This window comes from Athalia rosae, chromosome 1 (genome assembly GCF_917208135.1).
Source record: "Athalia rosae chromosome 1, iyAthRosa1.1, whole genome shotgun sequence".
NCBI lineage: Eukaryota > Metazoa > Arthropoda > Insecta > Hymenoptera > Athaliidae > Athalia > Athalia rosae.
In genome coordinates, this window is record NC_064026.1 from 20,212,754 (window position 1) to 20,236,707 (window position 23,954).

The window sequence follows — 23,954 nt, forward strand, 5'->3', positions numbered from 1 at the left end:
CTGCAATTGCGTATTGTACAGCGTCTTCTAGGTTGAGGGGTCTTTGTGATTTTACAATTATTGATAATTCTCTTTTCAGTCCGACTATAAAGACATTAAGAGCTTGATTTTGAAGCAATTTTACACATGCAGCTCGTTCTACGTGTGAAAGAGAACTGTCTAGGCTATTTGTCAATTTGATAAGACAGTTTTCAATTTTTTGAGAGTAAGAGATTACGTCTTCATTGTGGTTTTGTTTACAAGAGGATAATTCTAATTGCCATTGACCATGTGATCGTTTTTCTGAATATGCGTCTAGGAGATATGATTTGAGAGACTCCCAATCAGCAAATGATCGATTTCGAATTAGAGCTCGTGCGTTTCCCGTGATTTTTGTTTCGATTATCGCAAATAATATAGGTTTGACATTTTCAGCTATTAAAGACATGGATTTGTCACAATTGTCGCAAAATTCATATAATTTGGATTTATTTCCGTCGAAGACTGTTAGCATTTTTTCAGCTAATTCTATTTTAATAGTAGTAGACTGTATCGTGTCGGTAGGCATTTTGATTGTTTTTTTTTTCTTTCTAGTATAGATTTAGGATTATAGTTGCACAATGACTTACAGTAGGTAGACGAGAGTTATGGTTAGCATTGGTGTTCCTCTGCAGCGTTGTTGGTTGATCGTTGTATTGAGGCGTTGATTTAGATGTTTGAAGATCTTGTAGATTCTTGAAGATTAGCTCGATTTGATGACTTGGACGATTTCGGAGATTGAGTCGATTTTGATGATTCAGCGGATTTCAGAGATCGAGACGATTTTTGATTATTTGTATTATTCTTTGATTTTGTATATTTCGTAGAATTTGTAGTCCTTTGATTTTGTATGATTTCGTAGAATTTGTAGAGTTCTTTGATTTTGTATGATTTTGTGTGATTTTGTAGATTTTGTAGGTTTTGTAGATTTTGTAAGATTTAGTATGATTTTGTAGATTTTGTAGATTTTGTAGATTTTGTAAGATTTAGTATGATTTGATTTCACTGGTTCATTCAGTTTGTCCTCTGTGAGTCCGGTCTCAAGCAGCAGTAGATAAAACTAATCACTTGATTGAGTTCTGCGTACTTGGCTAATGATTTATCGGCAATAGGTGACTGCGTACCTATTGGTTGCACGATTTTTCATTTGATAGAATCCAATGGTTACGATAAAGGTAAATAATTCAAATTGCTGAATTATTTTCGCGAACTATGGATTTTCAGGATCTTTACTTCTGACACCAATTTTTTGTAATGGCTCACTACCGTCAAATCGGGGTGATTTGGGATGAGGTCAACACAAAACTGTTGGTTCAGTGAAACAAATCTTTTTTATTAAAATTTTAGAATGTTGGAGTCCTTTTCTGGAAGATTTTTGTAGTGTACTGGTCGGGAGCTGAACTTATTCTGCTTTTGAGGGATGAATTTTAAGGAGAAGAGATTGTGGGAGGAACCTTGAGTTTTAAGGGTTAGCCAATAGGAAAATTAGGGGGAATACCGATTTTGGGAATGGAAAGTTTGTCAGTATGACGCTGACCGTTATAGCTGCAATGCAGATGGATAGGAAATAGGTAATAAAAGATATATGATTTTATGAGGGTCCCTCTTAGTAGTAGGTGCCGGGAGTGTGAACAAAGAATAGGGTCTGGTTAAGATTAAGTTGAGGGTCTAAGGTTTGGTAATTCGGGGACGCAGACAACAAATATTGTTTTACTTAAAATAAAATACAATAGCATATATAGAGTCGGTACATTACATATATATAGGTACCTACACGTGTACACGTGCGCGCCTGAGTTAGTTAGTTCATTAGAGTGACTGATAAAATGAATCCCGATTATGGAGCCTCATTTATCCGGGAGTGCGTATTCAATCCGGTAACAAAAACGGTGTATTGATTTCTGTACTAATTGAGTGATCGGTATCAATTGGGATTCGGAATATATAATTACCGTATAATTCTATATTAGAGCATGTAACCAAGGACTAGTTTCTTTTTCTTTGTTTTCCATTACCATCATCCCACTAATTATTTGACGTCAGAGCCGAGGACGATCATCCGGATGACAAATTATCGTCCGATTATTATCTTCCGAGGACTCTGTACAGAGATTCCATTAGTGATATTTGACATTCGCGGAGTTGGGATCATTTCATACCGCGGACTTTGAACAGAAGTTTAAATTGTTTTTACTCGCAAGCCAAATCCGCGGAGCCGTGTAACTTTGAAGGATTCAAGTTGAAAAATTCTTGTTAGTCGAAGTTTCGGCGCGACCAACGGAATCCAAAAATACACCGAATTTGATATTTGAAAATATATATGTATACCGGTACACTCGAGCCACCAAGAGCTAAAGTTTTAAGATCGAGCTTAAGATCTAATCTGCCTGGCTTTTGCATCCGATTTCCTTTTTTCGAACCATCTTTTATTGCGTCTAACTCAATCCGCTTGATTCGATATTTTCATCAGATTTTACAATAAGAACGCAACACCGTAGGTGTCATTTGACTAACTGGATACAACTTTCAATGATCACGTGACTTCGGTAGTGGCTGTAGTACGAGCCACACTAGAACCTACCATTTGGCGGTCTTTATAGAAGAACCATTTTATTGCCGCCAATGAGATAATGGAAGGCTGCCAGTGGAAAAGAACTCACAAAGCGGTCTTTGGTTACATACTTTATTCATTGAAATTAATCGTTCCCTAGTTACAGTTCTATTGTCGAATAGAAAGCGGACCTGCAACGGTCATAACGTATGAAGTGTGTAGTTCCGATTATAAATATATAGAGGAAAGCCAGAAGGATCGCTGGCGTTTTTATCGAAGGCTGGTCGCTGCTGGCACCCCTGCGGTGAACTTTGACCGGCGGGGGGGGGGGGGGGGGGGGGGGCTACAGACATATAAATGCAACGACAGATGGTGACCACCGATGAACCGAGCCCTGTCTCTGTTCAGTCTAAGATATATTCGTTACTCTTCTCGCTTTAAAAAAATTTAACTGCCTTATATTTCCATAAATATTTTCACCACTTTGACTCTCAACTCTTCCTGGACTTACCGGAGGTATGAGCGACCCTAGCTTATAACCTTCTCTCGGTCCTTTCGTTTTTCTCATCATGGCGATTTTTCACATTCCTCTGAAGTTTGGATTATCTTCTCTAATTTTTAGAACCCATACGGTGGCGGCAATTTGAAAATTTCGCCCGGTCTGAGCAATCCGATGCAAAGATAAGCGGGAGATCGAATGAATAAAAATAAGATAAATAGCTGTAATTGCCGTGTAGATACGATAATCGAATGGAGAGGTACATATTGGTAGGAATAGCGTTCGTATCACGTTCTGTATAACGGCGGCTATATACACGCGGTGAATGTCGATGGAGAAATGAACTTCCAGGGCTCTGCCTTGCGATGTAAATTGCGACCACAGGGTGACATTTCCTAATAGAGGAACGGAATATTTTATACCGTTATATAACCACCGGGTACAATAAAAGAGAAAAAGAAGAGGAGAGAAGAAGAGATGAACAAAAGAATAAAATGAAAGAAGAAATTGTACGAGCGGGTATCGCGCGCGCGGTTATACGATGTCGGAGGAGCCGAGATAGAAGTAAACGGGGATAGTGTGGAGAAGAGAGAGAGAGAGAAGAGAGAGAAGATAGGCAAAGAGAGACAGGGAGAGAGGACGTGGGGGAGCGGGACAACGTTAATATGAGACACGCGTGCCCGAAGAGAAATAAAAGTTTGTTCATAACGCTCTCGTTGCTTTGCCGTGTGCTCGTAGGTGTTCTTCCGTGGTAAAAGGTTTTATCTGCCGTTAGGGGTAACTCTGTTTTAAAACTTTTACTCGTTTCGAGACAATTTCTAATAATTGTCGAAGTTGCAGTCGACAGTTGCCACTCTATACCGCATCGGCTGCGCCGCATGCACGCGGGTACGAAATTCTCTTTTTTCTTCCCTAAATCAAGTAATTCGATTCTCATCTCGGTAACAAGTCCTGACGTTACGGACGAGCGGAGATGCATCGAGTTTCCGTCTCCTACGTAAATACGCTACCGAACGGCGGTGCGGGGGACTGGGGGGGGGGGAGGGGGGAGGGAGGAACGGGTGGTGTATCGGGGTGTAGAAATGCCTACATGTAGCTGCTGCAGTAACGCGTAACGTATGGGCCAATGAAATATGACGCATCGCTCGACAGAGTCCCTGCTGGGTGCTTATCGCTACCTGAAGTAATAGGACCGTTTATTCAGATAATGGCGATTTATGGAGCAGCGTGTCGAGATTATCTCGACGAAGTAACGAGGGGCACTGGCAACTCGGTGTTCTACGGCAGAGCTCGGCTGTAGGCTATACCGTGACTTTTTACACCGCGGGAAAAACTCAACCACTCCTCGATCACGAATTCGGAGACACGCCGCCTTCCTCTGCGTATCTCACCCACTCTTTGATTACGTTTGAAAAATATTTTCTTCGTTTCTACTTTTTGAACACGCACCGTATGAGCTGTGCCTCGTATCGTGAAAAACTAAACGCAACTGCGGAATTACAATCGCGCAACGATATCATGGAGAAATCGTTCGTTCGACGCAGGCGGATTGCGATGCGGGTGTATCCGTATAACACACGTTACCAATGATAGAGGTGATCAGGAATTGTGGGGAAAATTGGATGGGTTAGGTATTGGGTACTCGCGAAATGTGTTATACCGGATGATCGTCCATAATTTTCCAACGATTCCACACAAGTTTGCACTTGTGTTCTGCACACGTATCATCTGTATGGCATCCATTACATGATATTGTCTGGGTTCGCTGTAATTCTAAATGAAACGGGGTTTGCGGTAATTTTTGCAAACAATTTCATCGCTAATTATGAATGTAATGAAATGAAATGATGACAATGTCAACGGTTATAACGACGACGATACTTTGGGGACAAAAATGACTCCCAGCAGGTTTTGTCGGCATTCAGTTGAAATTGAGAAAAAAATATAGTTTCTGGCACGTTCCTCGGGCCGAAAGCGAGCGTCATTAGTGCAGTGGGAAACATACTCAAGTGTTGAGAAGAGGTGGGGAAACAGCTCCGTTCATATTTCGTAGTTGGCATGAACGCAGCGCCGCGTGAATGAAATTCAGCGTGCATAATTATTACGGTAACGTCAGTTATAGTTGTAATCCTGCAGGTGAAAACATTCAATCGGAGTCTCGGATGAAAAAATTGAAAAAAAAAAAAAAATCCATATATCAAACAAAATATTCGGGGACTGACCAGAGATTTGGAATTTTTTCGTACAGCTGCAGTTCGGAGCAGTTCGGGCGCAGGACTACGGTGGCGAGTGGACCGTTGAAATCGGGGCGGATAAATTTTTATTTTACCCACTTCGAACCGTGCAACGAGATTAATTTACCCGGACCTACGAGGAGCGGGCTTTTTCGAAGGTAAATCGATTCAGGGATTGGATAATCGTTTTTATTGAACTAATTACAACGGAAATATGTAAAAAAAACTAAAACGCCTCGTATATAATTATTTTTCCCGACGATGAATTTTTCTTCGAAACTATCGAGGGACTTTATCGATCCGAGCGTTGAGTGAATCGAGCTATTCACACCGATTACAATGCTGTACGTACCACCATTACCATTACCTCTCCCTAAATTAAATGTCAAACTCAAGGACTCGCGAATCGCATGTGCAGAGCTCGATCGTGTCATATATTTGATGCTCTTGTGCAGGCGGGCCACTCAATTTACGGGAGTTCCAAATTAAATATTAAAAAAAAATCCGGCGCCATAGAATCTTCTATTTGTTTTCGTGCATAATGGACGTCCCAATGAAGCGTATATTAAAATAAAAAAATGTAACAAAAAAAGAGCGACGTAAACAATGTGACACAGCGTAACGTCGTACAGGAGATTCCCCGGGACGGCGAGGATTCATGTGCAGGTCGGGTATATGGCGGAACATGTGGGCGACGTAGAGCGTTTGGTGGGTCGGCGCCAGTTACAGATGTGCAGTCAGCTTCCCGTAAAATCCGCATTATGGGGAAATACGGCCCGTACGCAGCCTGCCACCTAAATCAAACGTACAACCCCCTCTCACCTCCTCTGCAAGCGCCTCTTTGCGCTCGCACCCCCTCCGACCATTTATTGATTTTTACGAAGTGTTACCTTTATCTCCGGCCTACTACTTTCTCCGCTAGAAATTTCCATATAGAAATACCACATCCGAAAACTTCTCTCCATATTTTCTATCACCTGTATACACAAGCCATGATTAGATGGTTAAATCGCGCAGGTATATGGGATCGACTTATCGCGGATAGTCACAACTTTTACCCTCAAATGTCACACGTACTTTCTAATTGCTATTTTAATTTCAATTGTTATTATTAGAACATCCATAGAAACGCGTGTAGGTATTACATATTAATTAAATTTGAATACCAAATTCCATGGAGGTTACATGTACATACGTACCTATATGCGGGTCTATATATGTACGTACGTACAATATGCGCGTATTATTTCGTAATTGTAACGGATACCTAACGCAGATAACGAAACCCCGTATATGTTTATCGGGGTCCACAATCAATGATACGTACACGGCGATTCCCTGAATAAATTATTACGAAAGACCGTACCAGTGATTATAGAGGAGCACAAATATAAATATGCACATATATACCGAAACTTGCGGGGTTATAATAATAGGGTAGACGCATACGGTCAGGTAAAATATATATAATGCAAAAAGTGTGAGGAAGAGAAAAATATGTAATAAAAATTCTGCTTTTAACTTTTTTTTTGCCATCTTTTTTCCTCCCGTAGAATTGCGAGCGACATTCCGCAGCGCCAGAATAACTACCTACTGGTTTTTTTTTTTTTTTTTCTCCTTTTTTTTTTTTCTCTCGTTTTCATGCACAGCTCGCACCGTGACTCGGAAACGCGTCGCGTCGCATCGTGTCGGTGGTCGAGTCAGAACGAACTGACACCGCGAAACGTCCGCGTGGAATCCATCTGCAGACAGTTGGACACAATTACGTCTAGTAATTGGGGGCAGCCGACCATATGGCTGGAGTATTCCTCGCTGCGGACATATACCTATACATATAGACGAAGCTCGTCGCCAACCAGCGAGCAATTTGTTTCGAGAGACGTTATAGGTATATAAAATCGTGTTTAACTTATAGAACATACGTAGGTGTGATGTGATATCTCCGATAGGGCGGCAACGTTTTCTTTCTCTTCGATGTACCCAAATTTTAATTGAAACCGAAGGTCGGTAATTTTTCCTTGCCTCGTCATCCAACGCGCGGATAGTGGAACGGGGTTGGATTTACGCTCTTAATATCACCTAGTTCTTTCTTGCTTCTCATTTTACATGTATAAAATGGATCATTGCGGAGAAAGAGAGAGAGAAAGAGAGAGAGTGAGACGGAGACGGAGATAAAGTGCAATTATAATTATAAATCTTTCGCGAGATATTTTGAACCCGTCTGTTATGAGAATTTAATTAATTTGTCGGTCGATTCTTCGGGCGGTATGAAACGTAAATTTTATCGGAGAATTTTATTGCTTTAAACTGAGAATTATTGCTCATTGACACGTATTTTTTAATCAAGTCATGTAATCGTTTTTCATTCGTAAAAAAACCAAAATCGAATGAAATAATAACGACGTTACGTCGTTACCAAAGTGAGGTAGAAATTCGCTATAGTATAGGGGTGGAACGAAATTTTATCTGAAAATGAAAGACATACGGACATGTTAACGACGTGGGAACGATGAATTCGCATCTTCGATGCATTTCCAACACAACCGTGTCGACGTTTTCACGTACAGCAGACGGGTGATACGTACATACGTATAAGCGTGTACACGTAGTCGCGGCACCTGTCACAGAAGTCCATATATTTATCATCCGTCCGTCTGGAAATATGCAACCGTGGAATTGCCAACGCCATGTAATATGTAACGTCAAAGGTTAACGTGTCAATGAAGATTACATGGGACACAGGTGGAAACGTTGAATATACACGTATATCCACGTAGAGTGAATGCGCGTGCACCGGTCTTTTGATGTGAAAAAAATGATGATACGCGGCTGGGATCTGGTTCTCCGCGCGTATTGTACGCTCTTCGCAACGTTTCTATATTCACAGACGATCACCTTATCCGCGACAATTTATTGCTCCTATTTTATTTACACTATTTTTTTGCCTCCCCTTTTTATACATCCGGTATTATAAGCTGACTTTTTCTACGGATATGTACACGGTGTTCCGTTTCAATTCGAGGCTTCGATTATCTGAAAAATGTGTCTCACCAAAGATGGTTCGGTTGAAAATTTTTGGCTCCCGGAAGGTCGCCGAGTCGTGAAATTAATTCTAAACCACGTGCCACACCTGTCACATTGAAGAAAATTTGAACGATGGTTTTTTGTTCTTTGAAATGGAAGTCGATTCTTTTCGGTTTTTTGCGTATAAATCATAGCTGTTTCGACAACGAATCGAACGGGAATAAAAAACAGATCCCAACTGTTCATGGACTCGGGAGTTGCGACAGAAATCCTGAAACTTTGATCGGAACTACATTTCTTGCTGCGACGAATCCTTCTCGATATGATCAAACCCTTCGTTCAAAACGGGACACCCCGTACACCCACCCTATACCAACGCATCGGTGTACTTTTTCTCTCGGTTAGCTATTCTCCCGGAATAACCGATCACAGTTCGAATTCTACGCGCACAGCCTTCTCCCCGTAACAAGTTTAGGACGGGGTCGTGATATGAGAATGCGGCGATCCGGGTGATGGATGGCTATGGTATCCCGCGTGCCGCGTATACGTGCATACGTAGGACACGAGAGGGGTGTACGGTATTGGTTACGCATCGCTTCTATCGCGGTATGTCGGTAGGTTAAGGGAGCAGAGCTCCTGGTTTTGTGCGGTCGTTTAGTCTTCGCTATCCGCGGGGGGATTCGACGTCGCGCGTCGTCAGCGCAAACTTGACCTGAACTATAAATAGAGCGCTATAAAAATTCGACGCCGTTGTATATATTCCACGCGTCTTGAGGGGTGTGGTTGTATACCTAGAGAAAACCACGCAGTCTCAGACCGCAGAGCCGTATCGGAGTCACCTCTGTGTGGTGGGAAGTTGCGCCCCCCAGGGCAGCTTATATAGACGATCTTCGGAAAGTCGCATGTTGTGCCGCGGCGTCAATAAAAACAAGGAGATTCGCCGCCCTTGGCGTCCGCCGAGCCCGTTCACCATTAGAGTTTACGTCGTGGTTTTATGGCTTGTAAGATATCATAAAACCCCTAAAAATCAGCAAACTACCGAACCGTCGTCGTCCCGTCGTAGTCAAGGTCCGATTCAACCGTACGGCGACTGCAGACGCCGAGTTGGCAGACGAATCTTTACGTATTAAATACCCGCTTGGCAACTCGAGTCCGAAATATTTTTACGAGGAGTCGTTCGAGCGCTGAGATTCCGAGTCAAGTATGAATGAGTTGGATCGACTGATCAATTTCATTTCCAGAGTCATTAGATCTAGGTCCTTAGAATAGGGAACTATTTCCAATCGTCGTTTAAACGACACGGCCTAAATAAAAGTTCACGGTTCATGAAAAGCGAAATAGTAATTTTCAGTCAAACTTCCGTTCAAGATTCTGAAGTAGTTGAAATCGACAGCGGCTGCAGCGTGCGTATGATATAGGAAAGGGAAAAATTTCGATTTCTACATGGACTCTATATACATTTTGGAGCAAGATCGGAGGGTTTGTTTATGACGTATTGGGGCGGGGACAGAAGACGAAGGTATATGGAGTTTTGGGAGTGGGATGGGACGGGGTGGAATAGAGGGCGGTGGAGTTATGGGACAGATATGGGAAGTAAATTATCGAGAGATAAGAGAAGAATATGACCTATATATCGCGGAAAAGAGACTCCCCCGATGTTCCGCTTGCAGAGTATTTCCTTGTTCCCTACTCATTCTCGAATTCCCGGTCCACGCGTCGAATATGTTATCCTAAGCGCTCGTACGGGAATCCCGTTCCCCACGGGTTCCCCCTTTTCCTCGCGTCTACGCCCAGCCTAAACTGAGAGATAAAATACACTCGGTCACTTTTTTCAGCTCGAAAATGCCGAATTTATTTCATCCGAGAACGGCATGGAAATAATAAAAGCAAAGCGAAACTAAAGCGGTAAGCGGCAAAAAAAGAAATTAAGATAAGAAAACGAAAATTCCAGCAAATCGGGGAGAAGGGATGCTACCCGAAGACACCGCATCATCCTTCGTAGGCCCATCTTCCATACCTTCTTATGCAAAGCGGTAAACCCTCGACAATTACGAGCCGCTCAAAGCACGCGTAATCGCCGCTGAGCACGGTGCACACCTACTAGCGGTAGTGGCTTAAGATTAATCCGGGTTGACCGAAACCGCGTTATTTCTCCAAAAGCAGCTCCCAAGTCCACCCTGCCTCGGCGAACCGAATGAAAATCTACGAAATTCCGATGATGGTATACCGGTACGAAGTGGGTATCAAAAAAAAAAAACGCCCCACGAAGAATTTATTCTCCAAGCGTATTTTGTGGCATTGACGTATTTCGACTTATTGAATCGATTTACTTTGAAAATTTCCGACTGACCAACTGACTTTAAACACCAGGTACGGTCGCGTAGGTCCGAGCGATCGTACCGACGGTGTAAATAGGGCATTGTACAGGTCGATTCTCACCCTATCCACCGTTATCTCCGTTGACCGCTGACACAACGGTAGAATCGGTGTGAAATATTGGCAAGATCGTCCCGTAGATTCTAACGCAATTCCCTGGTTATTAGCTCTCATAAACCGTCGGTGGTAATCTGCATTTCAAGGCGGGCCGGATACGTCCGCGACGCAACAACGGCGGCACCAACGAACCCGGCAACATCAGCCACCCCCCCCCCCCTGCGCGACGGAGATTCTCACGTGACCTGCACGTGTATTAGCGAGGCTTTAAACGCACACGTTACGAACGGTAATAGCGGTGCAGGTGATGTACGAGGAACGGTGTATACCTATAGGTAGCAACGTCGACCAACCAGCCCGCGCTCATTGTACGTTTAAACGACGTAACCGCGAACAATTACTTCTGTATAGGGTCTCCGTCACTGTCACCGCTTGCAATTATTATTTCCGGTAACAATTTTCAATAAAAACCGCAAATTGAATTCCTCCCTCTTTCCTTTTTACCTTTACACGCACGCGAATCGGACCACGCCATTCCACGGATATTTTCACACATACGGTCCTCGTACCGGGAATGAATAAAAGCCGAACGAGGGATGCTCGGATATCTGTGACCGAGAAGACCATGCTCCGCGGGAACTACCGAAGCAAGGGAAGCGCTTCGCCTATCAAAAGTCGAGCAACGAAAAATTGTGGCGATCTTCGCAAGAGTTCAAGTTTTTTTTCTGTTCACGGTCACAAATTTCGCAGTAACACGTAAGCGGGCACGAGATAACGAAGCACGTGATCGGTTGACGCCGAGTTCTTGCGGCTCCCACGCTATTCCGGCTTCGTAATTAAGGACATGTGCCAAAAATATCAGATTTCCCGGCACCGTCGGCGTCCCTGCGATATATTTTCACAAGCAGACCCGTTACGGTCGCGGCACTGCACGGTCGGGCGTGCATGAGACGAGCACCCGAGCAGCAGGTGTTGAACGCCTAAGATTTTGTCACTCGATACGACGGATTTTCTTGCTTCCTTTTCAAGCTCCCGCAAGTCACTGGAATTTTCGGGAAAAATACTTTCATGCTCGATGAACCAGACGACTACTCGTGTTAACGGTTCGCTCTAGCGTTATTGCCGTAGTATCTCGTTACAAACGACGATTTTTCGTTACAGAGGAACAACGTGAAAAGAATTTGCAATTTGGCGACACACCGTCGGACGGAAATGCGACTCGGTGAAAACGATGGTTGTCGTAGTCGCAAATATGTCAAAAATTAATGAAAAGATCCAGCGATGAGCCCGGAGGAAAAATTCTTGTTTATATCGGTGTCGGCCCCGACGCAGGAAAGGGCGAGTTATCTTATTGTTATGCGTGGTTCGGAACTGTCGGGAGGAGAGGGGGCGGAGGGTCCGGTACATGGAATCGCACGGTAGGCCAGGGTCGCACTGTAATTTGAAAAGTGTAACCGCTGCGGAGAATGGCAAATTGGAGGGTACAAATGACAAAATACCGGAAGGGACCTGAAAATTTCTGCGCGCCCGGTTCTTAGCCCGTGACCCATGGGTGTGGTCGTGAAAACGTCCGCGCTCAAATTGACAGACCATACTACCCTTTCGTGCAGTTGAACGTTTCGCGAAAAACTATTTCTACTATTTCCGTTTTCTCGGACGCATTAAGAGAGAAATACTCGCAGAGAGGACCCGTGAAACTTTCTCGCTACGGTATGAAATCGCAGGAGCGACCGTTGAAGGAATTAAGTTAATTCTTGGTCCACCGAAAGATGGTTCCCAAAGAGAAAAAAATTCCAGTAAATACGCCATCCAATATTTTCTAGACTCCACTTTTCCAAGCATCCGAGAAAATGACACTGCTCGGGAGTTGAAAGTTTCGGTTCGACGTGTTTTCGAGAATTATTCAAAATTTTCAATCAATTCCGAAGTCGGTTATAACGGAAGAGATTACCTACTATGAACCGAGGTCCCGACCGAGGTACTAGCGAGTAATTTGACCGGGTGATTTCTCATAGTTTTCTTTGTCAGTTCGGTCAGTCGTTCGCCAGAAGGCCATTCAATATCCTCCTGACACGGTAGCCCGTTTTTGCAGCCCCCGGTGAATGCCTGGAAATTGAATGGGTATACACGGAGCGGTGGCTTTGCCGGACTAACTTTGGTGCTGTACGTAGTTTCGTCCGGCCTCTAAAATCCAGAATCCGGATTCTCCGCGGTCCCTGAACGAAGTATACAGGGTTTTCGACCGACGCATCGTACGGACACCGCCGGATCAGATAGAGTATGTGATGTGATGTATGTAGACGCGCGTATGCGACCGACGTATGTACCTTGCCTCCGTATAACATTTTACTTTGGCGGGCGTGCGCGGTGCCGCGCGTGTCCACATGACATATGCACGCCCCGGTCGGTCCTAATGACAAAGGGACGTAACCGTTTGCGTGACTTTGGTTTTGGGTAGCTACGTGAGCCGTGCTCAGCCATTCACGCTGTTAGCGTTTATCGTTCCGCTCGTACGTGCGGAAAGACCATATCGGTCCGTCGGGCTAATGTCTCTATTTCTGCCGCCTCTGTCCTTTAATTCGAGCCACACACATGACCACATAACCGGAGCCCCCGATTATTCCCACGTGTACAGCTGCACTGACGTAAATTGACTCGTTCAATGGCGATTTTGTTACACCGAGTTTGTTTCCGACCACCCAACTTGCATTTGTGAATAGCCGTAAACTATGTTTCCACCTGCCCCCCGTGATTTTGAACCCTGTGAAATTCAGCGAGTCGCCAACGAATCCCTCGTTCGCGATCGAGGTTGAGAGACGCTGCGACCTAGAGTCAGTCGCGGAAGTCGGCTATTAAAATTAGTGAAGGGACACCGCCTAGCTAAACGAGGGTTCAGAAGTCCGGCCACAAAACTTGGCGAGAGAACCGAGGAGTTCGGGTCCAGAATCCGACTTCAATTTGGCGCTTGAACAGCTGCTATGTATTTAATGTCAGAGATCGGCTAAATCTTATACAATGATTATTGTACATACATCATTACATATATATATATATATTAACCTTCCGTACTTATGTACTCGGAGTCTCGCGGTAGCTAATGGATAACTTGACGGAACATCCGTGTAATTTAAAATAAATCGAAGAGCTCCGTTCGACTACGAATTTCATAGTTGTTATAACCGTTAATTGACGAAGCTCCGGATGAAAGTAATGAAAATAGGTCCGCATTACGCTATCACAGGCAATAAATTGTACCCTTCGCTCGTACCGAAGGAATCGGATACAATCGAAAAAATTCTGAAATCTGAATGAAAAAACACAGCAGCAGCGATCCGTGTTGATCATTTCAACGGACGCAACAACAGAGACGATCTCTTAATTTTTGTCGTTCGGTCAAACGCATGCGTACGATGGATGGTTGTTGGACATCACGTAGCATATCTGTGTAGGGGAGAGTCGAAGGTTCGATCGTTTTCGGAATTGAAAAGAACTGGAATCGAATCGTGAGGAAAATTATAGTCCTCCGTTAAATGAATTGAATGGATTACGTAGAATTATAATGTCTAGCATTGTGAAGCGAATATAAGTAGACCGAGGCATCCGGGACTATTTATCTGACAATGGTCACGGCGGTGCAGTACCCCTGGACCATAGTAATCTGGAGCAGCAAGTTCGAAGAGAGATGAAAATTAATGGCAACGTATTCTGTGGTTGGGGACATTATAAGTTTTTTTTTTTTTAGTTTTTTTTAGTTTTTTATTCACTTGTTTTTTCTTTTTCATTCGTTTTTTCTTTTTCCCTTCTTTACTGCCCTCGTTGTCGTCGCGCTGCTTTCTTTCAATTCTTCGCAAAAGGGACACGCGCATGCAGAGTCTGGTATACGGGGCGGACGGATCTGCGTACCTTATACATACCTATATCGGATATGTGTCCAGATCCGAAGGTTTGATTATTGCATTATTGTACTGGCGGAGAAAGGAAGTGCCCGATCAACGCTGCAGATGTGACGACGAACAAATGAAACTAGAAACGAGCGGTCTCGGTGAAGTGAGGTCCTGCGTATAAGAGCACATTGTTGTCCCCAGGAGCAAAAAAAATCCTGTCCTCTTCAGGTATGCCGCTGTCCCCGAGTCCTTTACCGGTTTAACCTACATACATATAGGTATTGTACCATTGCTTGGCCAACATATCTATAGCGCACTCGCTGCAAATTCGGTGGCGGCCCGCGCGAACAACAAAGTATTTACAGATACACACGTACACGTCACCAGCCATTGAGCTCAGTTTATTCGAACAGCGGCTCAAAATATTTACCCTGTCCCCCTCGTGTTGGTACCCTTTGATAGAGCACCAGCGAAATAAAAAAATCAATCGACGACAAAAAACCATTTAAGGTCATCGCATGGGTAATGCAAGTAATTTGCATCATAGAAACGCATCGGGCGGATCGAAGTGCCATATGCGCGTTTATTGTACCTTTGAAGCGATGATGACCGACGTTAAGATTTCGAGCGCTGACAAATAATCGGTGTTCTTGGGATTACAGCTATAAGCTCCCTTGCAGAAAGAAAAGTTTGCGAGACCGTGTCAGAAGTACCCCCGAAAGTCGTTATCGTATTCAAGTTTGATGTCTCAGGTAGAAAAAAAAAAAAAAAAAAAAAGGAACAAATAAGAAAAAACCGAGAAAACCAATACCGCGGTGAGACTTGTGAATCTTTAATAATTGATTGATTTACCGTGATTTATGGAGCCCACCGTAATTCACATTTTCCCGATTAAAGGGGAACCGCTGAAGTCCTGGTAGTCAAATGAAAGACGCCGACAAAGTGGGGAAAATATAACGTCTCAACGATCATTCGCTTCGCAAACTTGTTGCCGGAGCTCCCTTTACTGTTTTGTTACAAATTATTTGCACTTCGCAAACTATAGTCGTATAAACACGAAGTAGCTATACGTGAGCGTACATTCGCATTCGCCATTTTATTTTTTAAATTTTTCACACACCAGCCACGTATCGGGATAATTAAACCTCTGTACGGGATGGTTCTCGAAAATATTGGCGAGATGAATTTTCCGATCGTTTGATCTAAATACGTCAGAAAATTGACGTACATACGTTCCAAATACGTCATATTCGGAATATATTCTCGTTTTTCAAATTACCACCGGTGTTCGTTAGTGCGTATCACGTTTTGCAGCCCTTTTCAGTGACTGGAATATTACCATTATTATTATTATTGTTATTACCGTTATCCTTATCATTATATGTATTGTTATTGTTATTATTGTCGGGTCCACAGCGAGCCGGCTTATCTCCTCTCAAAAGCAACGTCATCATTTATTCCTCCTGAATTTTTTCAATCAACCTTGACTCACTTATACTCCAGCGTTTATTTTATAATTTTGATTTAACCACCCCTATTTATTTCTTTTCTTCCAGATTTCGATTTCGATCCCGACTGGTATAGGATTATCTAGGCAACACACACCCCCAAATGCTCGACTGATTATTATTACTGTTCTCCTGGTTTGTATTGTGAAATATATTCTGTATATAAGTATACATACTCATTGACTGGAAGCATAATGTACTATATTTTGTATATATTATTAATTATAGCTATATATAAATTACGCATTATTGAAATATCATAGAAAAGCTTTTATGGCTCATGTAATAACGGAATTGATTTTAACTGTTTCGCAATTGAATTTGAATTGTTACCTAAACTGTATAAAATAATTGATAAAATAGAAAAATTATATATTTTCACTGTGCGAGTGCTGCGTAATAGGATAGAATATGAAATGTGAATATTGATATAGTCCTTCACCCTGACATCATTTATGATATGAAGAGAAAAAAATTATTGAAAGTCAGTTTGTATTTGATTCGTTAAACTGCGCTATTCCCGCTTATTCACGATGATTGTTGTAAAACAAATTTATGAAATATAAGGAAAAAAAAAATTTATTTTACGATCTGCTCAGTTGTTATTTCATTTGATGATGTCGTAACCCAAAACTTTTTGATAAAATATCACGAACGTTTCATATGAATGGATCAGGATGGACATAGGAAAAACCGATGAAATCAAAGTGCGGGGAGCAGAGATTATGTTTCACGTTGTAATTGATGAAGACCGTGCCTCATTTATTCTCGACTGGAAACATTATCCACGCGAGATACGTTCGATTCGATCCAAGATACGCTCACTCAAACGCCAACACCCTGAATTCTAATTATTTACACGAAAAGTAAAAAATCAAAACCTGTTCGTGAACTATCCGGTAGCGAAGCCTCGCGAAATTTTTCCCTCTTTTGAAAACCGCTAAAACGGAACAGCAGCCAATAAGCGATGTTTATCGATTTTCAGTAGAGGGTGCGACAAGTTGAGCAAAAAATAATCCGGCTGTGTAAATGGCGTACAGAATCAAGTAAAGAGTGTCTTGAGTTTACCGTTGTATTATTCGAGGGGGGGAACGAGAAGAAAAATTGCGAAAGAGCTGACGGGAAAAAGGGAAGGAGCACGAGCAAGGTGATCGAGTAAGCAGGCGCGCGGGCGCTACTTGAAGATGACTTAATGGACCGGGTTGCAGTGCGAAGAGGAACGAAGATCTCGCGCCTCCGCTCACCCTCTTTCGCCCTCCTCCCACGGTCGCTCGAGTATACTTCAGCTGATTTACGTACCAACCGACTCCCGAGTGTCCTTGACGTGTCCTGCCGTTTGATACATGTTCGCCAACAGGTTGTCCTCTTCTCACAAGCCCACGGGAATCGCGGTGCGCAAAGTTTATTATTCGCCAACTTTGACTAACCGAACGACTTGCGCACACTTCTAATTGTTCATAAGCACTTCACGGCCAATGGACAATGCAGTGCTCACTGTTTGGCACCAGACTGCAATTATCCTCAGGACTTCCGCTCCCGCTCCGCGAGCTATTATTTAACGGCATGAAAGAACTTGCGACTTTATCCACCGAAAGTGTCGCCTTCGACTGTTTTCAAACGCTTCCAATTTATCGCAGACACTGAAATTTGAAGGCGTCTAGCTCCCTCCCGTTGAAGCAGTAAAAAATCGTTTTTGTCCGCCTCCAATTTCTTTCCCGATTCTAAAGATGAAGGAAGAATTTGCGGGTGCCGGGGGTGTTGAATTTGAACGTAAATGCTCGCTCGAAACGAAAAGATATATCACGTGACATAGGTTCGTAGAGATTTCATATTTTTTTGCGATAGTTTCCTCTCCATAGCCAGCAGGTTCTACATTTGTTCGCGAGCATCCCAAGGTTTGGATACAGACGAGCGCGAGCGGAGCAGAGGTCGGCGGATATCTCGCAGGAGAGTGGGAAAAAAATGAAGACAAATGAGGGAAAAGAAGGTATAAAGGCTGAGGTAAAAAACTTCGAGGATCGGAGAACCAGGTTCAGTTTAATGAAAATATGAACGTTACGTCGGCTCATCTAGCTTAGCACAAAAATTTATCACCTAATAGATTTGAGTCGTACTTTAAGTGGATACAACGCCATTTCGTGCCGATTGTGCGATGCAACTCGAGTAGTACATACCCACGTTAGGCCAGTGATAGAGAACCAGGAAATGGAAGAAGATCGGGCTCACAGAATTTGCCTAGACTCTGTCGAACACTAGACGGATTTTCAGAGTTGAATTTTTCAACGATATCCCTCAATTTTACGAGTCTATTTCGGTAGCGTATCCGAATCAAAGGGCCGACGTTATATCGAGGAACGATACACGAAAGGCTCACCCGTCTGTGCGGTTCTCTACGTAATCAGACAGGCAACTCGAGTACTAGGTGGTCCATTCGAATGCGCGCGGTTTGCTCGATGCCCGGTAGAACCCACGGCCCGTGTGTGGAGTTCATTAATTATGTAACACATGCAGCTAGCCGTTGCTGCTGCTCCTACGTCCACTTCAACGGCCGATGCTTATTTTGAATGTATTATTTCGAAGCTCATACTCGAGTAGCTGCCGACTCGTTCGATCATCGCCGTAGCCACGTACAGCGGGCAGAATACACGCAAGTTGCGCACGTGTAACGTCGTACGCACGCATTTGCGAACGTGTGCTTTAGCTACATGACGTGAGCCATAGCTTGGGGCAAATCGAACTGTAAACGTAATTCGCTATATGTAACGTATAAAATTAGCGCACGCGACGCAACTTCACCTCCGTTTGCGCGACGACTAGGTGTAAGCATGCTCAGGTGGTACTGCGGCGTCACATTCGTACGTGAAAGAAAGCGCGGCAAAGTTAGTTTTGCGACCGACGGCTCGTAAGGTCGCAGCAAGGTCAGCGGCCGCGGGGCAAAATTCAGGGGACCCAATTCGGATTGTGCACAAAAGCGAACTACGTTTTCACCATCGCGGGACTCCGGTCGCACCAGCTATCGAGTAACACGGCGTAAATGTGTTGGTGTAACAGCGATAGTCGGATCGCGTACCTTAACTTTTCTCGGGATTGGATTTATGCGATAGGTCGATTAAAGTTTGAACAAAATTAAAACCTTCCAGAGCTTTACGGCGGGTGGCTAATGCAAATGCCATACCTCTGTCAAATCAAAATTCGATTTTTACTTTTCGTTCTGCTTTTGTTCCCGTTCCACGCTCACAATTCCCCGGGTCCCAGTGTGGTAGCGCTATGGGTGTAATCTAAGGTATAATATACTTGGATCGCGAGCCCGGGCTCCATTCGCGGTGGCATTTTGCGAAGCACCACAGACTCGCCCCGCGAGGTTAATTTAGAGAGGGATAGCGAAGAGGCAATTTTTCATAACTCGTACACATGTTATGACTAATTCAGGAGAACGTGTTTGTTCGTTCGGTATTGGTTTTCGTCATAAAAAAAACTTGAGATGAAATAAATGTTGTTGAAAGAAAAAAAAAAAAAAAGAAAAAAAAAATCACAGCACGAGTTTTACAGTGATGTTCGATAAGAGAAATGGTATGGATAAAGGTAAAGATGAACATAAACGCGATGGGGTTTATCCCAAAAGGACAGTATTAGCAGCGCAGAAGTTATGTTTGAATATATGGCGATTCGATTATCACCAGCTGGTACCTACCCCTACCCAGTTTGGGCCGTTATGCTTTTCGTAACATATTATACGCATTTACGTAGGTATAGTAGCCTGTAACGAGTATTTCACACGTGTAGAATTTAATTAAAAATTACTCATCCGCAATAACGTGCGCCGCTACGGGTATTGCAACGATATATTAACCGCATGGTGCACCTGTTTAATCAAAATATCGAAAATCGATCATTTGTATTTTACAAACACAACAGTCGAATACGTATTGGACTCGTGTGTGATCGATGGTATAACTGGCTGGTCCAGCTCCCGACAAAATGGACCTGTACGTATGTACATACATTCGAGGTCAGAAATTCAGATGTCGTCATTCTTTGTGCCGAATGATTCGATTTCACGGTCTGTGTTCAAGGTGAGAAAATATATTTCGAGCGAAAACGGAGGGAACAAGAGCCACCCTTGATTCGCACGCAGCGTTGGCAGATCCTCGAGGCAACCATAACTCTTTCGTTCATTGAAAAATAGACTCAACCGAAATGTTCGCACATATATTATGCAGGAAATCAATGAAATGAGGGAGGTTAGAGGGAAAATCATAGTATTTCGAAAATGTCAGCTACTCGGAAAACCTTGTAATTGGTGTTGGTCGCACCAAGCTTTAATTAAAACCGATTAATGAGAGAAAAACATTCTGCCCTAATTTCCCATGCTCCCGTTGCTTCTCCTCTCTTCTCCTCCCCCACATCATTTCTGGTACATTCCTCTTCGTATGGGTATACGTATACATTTACACATACGTAAGTGACGAAAACAATTTTTTACCGCGGCTTCAAACCCTCGTCGTTCCGCGGTATAAACATTTCTGCGCCCCCTCGCGACTCGTCCTGGACGAAGATACGCCCGCCCAGTTTTAGTTTTTCACCCCCGACGGGTAAATCGAATTCATGTGTAACGCACACGTGTTATTACCGTGGGATAGGTGCACGTGAATACATATATACACGAATATACGATTATGTCGCATTTTACCTTTTAAACAACGATAAAACGAAAATCACTCTCAAGGTAACACCTACATGTGTACGGACGTGAGGATTGACGGATATACGCGGATACAGACGTGAATGACTGTTCACCAACAGGTGAGGTTGACGTGCTACGTTAACTGACTTCACCCCTGCCCGTAAACGTCCTCAATGAGGGTTCGTAATTTTGCCTCGCGCTCAATCTCCTGCTAACGTGTCCCCTCGTCGTAACGCCTCGTACACCAACTTCCTGTGTTTAGGCAAAGTCACCGTAGCTGAATCGTTGACGAACTATCGAAGTTAAGATTTTCTACCGATATATCGGCCGCGCGACACAGCTGTTGGGGGAGGGGGTCATCCAGTTTGACTGGCGCGTCAGTCTTTTTTCGCCCGGTATCCCGGGACGTAATAGATCCATCAACTGTACACACATAAGTACAAGCCAGCGGTTAAATTTTTTCCTCTCTTTTTTGTTAACTATACTTTTTTGCTTCGAACAACTATCGCAGAGTCAAAGGGCTTCATCTGATTAGCTGCGAGAAAAGATCACAAAAAAACTGAGGTCATATTTTAGTCATATTGCACGCTGGACCCGCAGGAATATATGCGTGTGTTAATTTTATGCTCAAGAAATATACATCGAGCGTGAAGCCCGAAAACATTTCGGTTCGCTTCCATTACCCGTGTAACAATGTACACACGTACATACATACATATGCCATCGTGAATGTTTTACATTTCGAATTTTTTTGTTCACCCTTCTTTGCCCTCGTTTTTTTCCCTATTTACTTTGCATCGTCAGTGCAACTACGTCCCTGAATTTTTAACACCTTTCACTGCCCCTGCCCCCTTTCCGTTATAATATGTGTGCGTGTAGTACATATGTACAATATACATAGGTATACGTACATGTATACCACGGTGATGACATGATAGAGATAAACCGCCGTCCTCCACGGGATTTGAATCCTTAATTTATACGAATCGTAATCGTACCTTTACCCGTTCGTTGGACACAAATTCGAGGGGGTAGCGTATCAGTTATACGTATGAATGTATTCGAAAATCCGGAAGTTCTTAACGGTTATCATCGTCCAGTACAGTACAGGTTGAAAATGGAGCACAGCCAATGATCCGACAGAAAAGAATGGAGCGTAAAAACGTGGGGTAAAAATAGCCGACGTGGACGGAAGAAAAAATAAAATGGAAAAAGAAGAGGAAAAAAATGTTTCGAGACAGGGTGATCGATATACAAAAACTGGACGAATGAAGCTGGCTCTCATTTTTCAAAATTGAAAAAATTTCTACCCTCTCCAGTGCCGGAAAACAGATGCTTTTAAAAGTTGATACCATTTAAACGAACGACATCGAGCGATAACGATGAGGAATATTTACGTTTAAAAATTGGCGGATTCTTTCGGACTAGCTGCGGTATACAAATTAGTCACGTACGTACTTTATGTACGCAGTACATATGAATATGTGAGAAATATTACACATCCCTCTCATAATTTTCCCCCATGGTTTATCTCGGGAAACACACGGATGTTTGCAACGGTATCTGTACGGGGGCCTCCACCATGCAGAACTCAATTTTTGAGGCCATTTTTTATCGTGTAACGCTTTTTTCGAGTTTCACTCAAAATAGTCCTCCTTTCAAAATACGCGAATCCCGAGTCGGATGAAATTCGGTGCTCCCGCTCAAGTAATATTTCACGTGCCTATAACATAAATACGTCACTTACTTGAGAACAACTTACCGGACGTCGAACATAAATCTATTCGCGCATACGCCGATCTGTGCGAACCGAACCGATGGTGGTAGATCGTTCGTAGGAGATCGTCGTTTCATTTGACGACGTGGGAAGTCATTGCGTAGAATTGATTGTCACGGTATAACGGGAGAATGGCCCTCGAATACAACGTCCGCGACATCGCGGTACACGTCACGCGTTTTAAATAACTACAATTACTCACGATGTGAATAAAGCTCAATTATAATTCAAAAAAAAATCAATCGGCGTTCTTCGTGACGTATAGATGTGCACGGATACAAATATTATTTTCGATCTTCTTATCGGTCAATAAAGCGGCTTATCTGTTATTAAAAATTTAAGCATTGTGTGATACGTGCGCGTAGACACGTGACGACGGTGTTGCTAATTTCAGAACCGTAACTTCGCTGTATCGCTAGTGATAAAAATTAAGACCGTGAAAGTAGCTATCCGAGGAGATAGTCCGTACACCGTACGTACGTACGTATAAACTCGTTAAATGTGGTATCGGTGAGATTGCTGCTCGTTTTCCAGAGCCGTAACTCCGCAAGATTTGTCATTCTGTTTTTCAACGATAAAAATGGTTCGTACCGACAAAGATATCCCTCCGCGGAAGAGTAAACTGTTTACAGCTCGCATATTCGAGATGCAACAAACAGCGCAACGTATATGAAATACGTGCGATAGAAATGTCGACGGACGTTGCGTGCGATACGAATTCGCGACGATTCTTCGTAATCCGAAAATCCACAGATTTCACAGCGAGACGATTTGCGATTGATTGATTTGTAACGGAAGTATGATAAACTCCCACCGGAATATACAGTGAGACGAAACGATAGAAATGGGAATGTCAGAGCAGGTGAAATTCTCGGGATAAAATACCTCCGTCGCTTTCGACTCTATAATTCCATTTTGAAAGCATTAGTTCCTACCGCCTCGGTGCCAAGTGTGGTTAAACGGAGCTGGAAGGACGCGAACGCAACGATTCCTAGCGTTTTCCGTTACTCAAACGAACATCACGTGGCGTGGCGTGGCGTTTCTGGTGGAGGTCGGATACGGGAACCAGGGAAAATAGACGAACACAGAACTCGGTTATAGGGATGTACGTGAAAAAATACGAGGAACTTTCGGTGAATAGACTGGAGCCCGGAGCAGTGGAAGAGGGGCGAACGGATGGGTAATTTGTTAGATTGGTCCCGTTCCTCCTTCGACTAGCTGCGCGGCGTCCTCGTTCCCGCCGCTCTCTCTTGTTACTCTATTTCTGTCTCCACCGCGAGCGAGCACAAAGCGACAAAGCTACATGACGGAGCGAAATCGAGAGACACTTCGGTCCACGTAA

The 23,954-nt window shown here is 43.4% G+C and overlaps 1 protein-coding gene across 2 annotated transcripts in view; it reads left to right on the forward strand.

The window, feature by feature from the left end:
- Window positions 1-23,954, forward strand: part of LOC105684861 (toll-like receptor 6) — a 100,607-nt gene that overhangs the window by 15,122 nt on the left and 61,531 nt on the right. Inside the window, exon 2 of one of the 2 annotated variants that reach the window (XM_012398547.3) lies at window positions 16,200-16,741. The exons of the other annotated variant lie outside the window; for it this stretch is intronic. The gene's annotated coding sequence lies outside the window, so the exon portion shown is untranslated. Of the gene's footprint in view, window positions 1-16,199; window positions 16,742-23,954 lie in introns of those variants that run through there. 2 annotated transcript variants of the gene reach the window in all.